The sequence below is a fragment of the Haliotis asinina genome, chromosome 9 (assembly GCF_037392515.1).
Source record: "Haliotis asinina isolate JCU_RB_2024 chromosome 9, JCU_Hal_asi_v2, whole genome shotgun sequence".
NCBI classification, from domain to species: Eukaryota; Metazoa; Mollusca; class Gastropoda; order Lepetellida; family Haliotidae; genus Haliotis; species Haliotis asinina.
The window spans coordinates 24,980,029-24,985,396 of NC_090288.1; the positions used below are offsets into that span (position 1 = coordinate 24,980,029).

At 38.5% G+C, this 5,368-nt stretch overlaps 1 protein-coding gene across 6 annotated transcripts in view; it reads right to left on the reverse strand.

The window, feature by feature from the left end:
* Window positions 1-5,368, reverse strand: part of LOC137296931 (putative adenosylhomocysteinase 3) — a 112,780-nt gene that overhangs the window by 77,342 nt on the left and 30,070 nt on the right. The gene's annotated exons all lie outside the window — the stretch shown is intronic.

Here is a 5,368-nt window from a genome sequence, read left to right on the forward strand (position 1 = left end):
TAAGAAGAAAAATTCTCAATAATTATGAACCAGACTATAGTTCAGCAATAATCATACTTTTATTAACTACCCCAGTAATGTCCACAATGTTAAAATAAAAAAGTACAGATCATTCAAGAGTCATATCTGGGTAAACTTGGGAAGGATTAAGTGTTTTTCCTTATTTGTCAGACAGCAGGGATTTGAAGTGTATCATCAGTCCCACAGAAAGCAGTACACAACTGTCCTTTGTAACCTACAGCATAAAGAGTGTGAATCTCATGGGCTACATCGCATGACAAACAATTTGATCACCTTCCAATCAAATGAAAAGGTGGAGATGGTGATTAGCATGATTAGAAAATCAAGCCCTATACTTCCATCGCACCAATCATCCAACCAGTGTGTGCAGCTCATCAAGCATGCAGCAGCAGGAGTCCTCACAACTTCTATCAATTGGGATCATTTAAACAAATGGAGTTCAGTGTCATAGCATGGCCAAGCTCATCAAGATGGTGGAAACAACAGATGAATCATGGAACATAGCTGTAAAGTTATCATGCTCTAGCTGACTGGTTGAAAGCAACATACACTGAAAATTCATACATATCGCTCGAGTTATCACTGAAGTAGTCTTCTAGGGAAGGAAGTCTAAATTAGGCATGGATATATGCCTGGAACTGCTTATGTTTACAGTTTAAATTTTCAATATAATGACACCCTCTTGAATCTGACTCAAGTTAAAGACCCAAGCCTTGGAACCTTGGAGTAATTGACAAAGTTCTTTCCTTGATACTGAAGTGTTCCATTTGAATGATTATTGGTCAGTTGTTCCACCTGTAGTTCCAGTTAAACACAGATGCTCATCAACTGCAGCGTATGAGCAATGTCCACACCATTACACTGCAGTTTTCTAAGGAATGTATTTCACCGGTTGGTCTTGTGAAGTTCAAACTTTTCTGTAAGACTGTCTTAATAATGTGAGTGAAACCTGTGTCAATTTGTGTTCAAAATGTTGCAGACGATGTTGGATGCCAGCACTCTATATCTCACCTGCTACCCTATATGCAAGACCAATGCCGTGACCTTGTGAGGAATAGAGATGGTGGCTACAATGATAAGCCATTAGATAACATAATATTGGAATAAGGTAAATGTCTTCTCCAAAGACACAAACCTCTGCTGACTGTCCATGCTGCCATCATTAGTAATTATCTTATAACAATATGACAGAACCAGTTTACTAAAAGCTTTTACCAGAGTGGAAATGAAGAGTTTGTCTGTGCCAAATGTCACACGATATTGTTTCCCGTACATTTTGGTGTTAACATACAGACATTTATTAGCAAAACTCACTTGATCAAAAGTGACGTGACTAGAAAATCTGTTTACAGCAGTACAAACCTGTTGCTGCACGCTGTGAATCATAAATACATTCCAGGCCAATGAATTTACATCCCAGTGTCACCTGAAGGAGGTGAAGATTTGTGACACCAGTAATTCCCTGTGAGACTGTACAGAGTATAAATATATCTATACTGACTGAACTAACAACTCAAAGATTACAGACTCTCAAATCCTGATAAAAGTAAGCAAATACTTGTTAATTGTTTGATCACCATTCTAGAAGTTGGTGACTAAAAAAGGAAAGTACAGCTTTATGGATGACATCTTATGTATTGTAAAAAGCAACATTTTGATGTGGGTTCTCACATTGTCACTTTAAGCTTGATAACAATGTAAGAACCTACATTGAAATGTCACTCCCTGCAACACATACAAAACTGTCATCCATAAAGTTGTAGGTTTCACTTTCAAATACTCATTAACAATATAGGAACTGGTGTTACGTCTGATTGGAACATGTGCCTCTAGCAACCTGTACTACACTCCATTAATTTTGATTTATAAATTAATCCTTACTGTGCAGAAGGTAGTTAGTCGACAGCACTTGCTGGACCAGGGAAATGGTAAGGTGCGAGGGTGGAGTGCAAGTCTATTGTACAGTGCACCTGTTGTCATTATGGTTGTAGGTCACGGCTTCGCTGTTACCACAAGTCACATTTTGAAGAAACACAGTGGTGGATTTCCCATCCAAAATACATGTAACAATGTTTACATTTCAGATACTTTCAAGTCGCACTTATACTGCTCTCATATACTGCTAATCCTGTCTACATATTACCCATCCAGATTTGTAAATCTATACTTTAATTTAATATCCTTTATTTCATAGACTAAATCTGCAATAAACAAACCTACCAGCACATCTGAGTGAGTGGGTGAGTGAGTGGCCTGTTTACATTCCAGCCATGTAACAGCTTCATGGGATGCAAACCCTAAGTCAACATGGTCAAGTCACTTTATCAGCCTGCTACCCCAATATCTCTATGATGTCTTGAATCTATACTGAGGGCTTTTTGGACAGGTTGTGTGTGGTGTTGACAATGAGCAGTTCATAGGCAGTACAATCATGACAACACTATCCTGGTAAAGCTGAAAGCAGCTGGGCACTACCCAATTTTCAGTCTCACATATCAGATGCTTGACTATACTTGAGAAGCTGCTGGAAAGGGCAGGAATCAAATGGATCTTATATACTATCTTAGCCATCAAGAACACTGGTAGTGGTCAACAAAATGTTCCATGGAAAAACAAAAAAAATGTAAATGCCAAAAATCTGTAAATAGCAAAAGGCACAACCATAGGCTGAGATTACTATATCTATCAAGTTTGGTCTAAAAATATTGAACGGTTTCCGAGTTATGCTCCAAAAATGATTATGGACGGATGGACAGATGGACAGACGAGGCGTCGACTATATCCCCTCGCATTACATGCCGGGGGGATAAAAATCACAGCATAACTGTTTCATACAAGTTATAACTAAATGCATGCTTCCACACAGCAAATATTACACACAGCAAATATTACAGAGTTCATGATACCACACAACACATAGTATTGTAATTAACACTACTGTGATGACATTAGTGAAGGTATGAAGTAGCTCACTATGACTTAAATGTTATATTTCCAATTTTACTAAACTTATGTTCAGCAGAAGGAAGGTAAGATGATACCTGGAAATAGTGAAGTACAATCAATAGTTTTTCATGAATAACATTTTTTGCAAATTTTACACCAAAATTTGTAAAAGTCCATTCTCCAATTCATGAAAATTCATGGACCCATTCCCACAACTGATCTGCTGCATAGTCTATACCAGTCCAAACAATTGAAGAAATTAGTGTTTTGAATGTGTATTTAATAATACAGCCCAACCAAATTGTTCACCAGTATGAGCTACTGATGGCATCCTGTACATAATGGAGTGTGTAGAAACAATGGTGTATTTGTTAGCTACAGCATTACAAGGACTCTGAGAAGGCTATTGTCCCGCCGTCTCCTTCCCCTGTACTGGATCAGACAGCACTAAAACATAGCCACTGGCACGCACATCACTTTCATAAATGGCAGATTTGGGGAAAAAAAGTACATATCGATCTTTGAGATATGTGAGACTATTGGCTTTGTCAGTAATACAATTAACCATAATCCATCCTCATCATCTTCAATCCCTAATGCAAGGGGACTGTCATAGAAACACATACAATCACATTAGTGATGAAGATGTTCTCGCTCCTGCTGCACCTCAATCTCTCCTTTCATCTTCCAAGCTGAGGTGCCTCTACAGCACACTCGTACATGATCACTGACACACACAAATTACCCACACAGCAACTGCATCAAGTTCCTCAACTGTTGATGCAGGAGAATTAACACCACATGACTTCTGCAGCTTGTCAAAAGTATCAGTTTTAACTTAATGATAACTTGGCAGAAATGTAAGTTTTAAAATCCTTCTCTTGATGTAAAGTTGGTTGAATGGAATGTAATCTTCTGAAATATAGCACTCAGTTGAAGGATTGGGTGGTAGGAAATACATATTTTAACACTTTCCAAAATAAACCACTTTTTTTCACCAAGTTAATACAAAAGAATGTTGGGATATGTAGATATTGGTTGTTATGTTGATGGAAGTCAAGACCAAATCCTTGAAATACTCCCCTGAAAATTACAGAAAGTGTGTGAAGTAGCATAACAACCTTCCTTGCCTTTTGAACCACACAGCTCAGTTTACTGCATGTCCATTTTAACCACGTCGCAATACACAACTGTTGTGATGCTAACCTGCTTGTCCTATATAGTCTATATATAGGCTAACACAGATTTATTTGTTTCAGGTCCTGTCTCAAATTGAGTAATGGATGAGAAACACATGAATATCTACTAACTGTACATCACTGACTTGCAGACAGGCTACTAACCATACATCACTGACGTGCAGACAGGCTACTAACTATACATCACTGACGTGCAGACAGGCTACCAACTATACATCACTGACGTGCAGACAGGCTACCAACTATACAGCACTGACGTGCAGACAGGCTACCAACTATACATCACTGGCTTGCAGACAGGCTATCACCATAGACCTCTCATGCATTAAATTTTTCTGCCAATTTGCATGTCAATAGCATATGTCACTTTAATTTCGATTCCACATCTTATTTATCAGTGACACCATTCTGTAGACTTTAACAATCCATGTTCATATTAGACAAACATAGTTTACTATTAAGGCAATTCTATCTTTAAATAAACACAGCGTTTGTATGGAAACCTCTGTTGATGTTACAATACAGATGCCTGTGTGTGTGCGTGTGTGCATGTGTGTGTGTGTGTGAACGTTACCAAATGTGAGTGTGTGCGTGTGCGTGTTTGCGTGCATAATACACTTGGACAGGTGTACGTCGTCTTTTGTAGACTTACATGCACTAGCTACTACTCTAGCAAGGGAATGTTGTATGTGAATGTAGTGTTCATCATATGCAATTACCTCATGACAAACAACAAATCTGTGAGTTGAACATTTGTATCCTTGTGTGTGTCAGGGTGACACAGCTTACAGTGTTCTGACTGGAGATCACTGACTGCTGTTGTGGCTCACGAGTCACTGCCATGTTGCAATGTGAAAAACATATTGTCTCAATAGTGCATGGCTTCAGAACAGGGAAGGTATGTAAGAGCAGTCACAAGGTGCTATTCCAGAGTGATGGACTCCACAGACTACAGTCTCACACAACACCAACGTGTACAAACAATAGAGTCATCAAAGTTCACCACATCTGCTTCCTATATAAAACAGAGGAATCAATATGTGTATGCACTACTTGATCAGAGACACACTGTTTACAAAATGTACTTTATGCAGTCAAAATACAATCAATGTAATTGTCCCATGACAGAAAGAAGACAGATTTGGTAACATGTGGTGAGTTGTCATGATTCACACTGAGAAGTGTTGGTGAGATTCTACTAC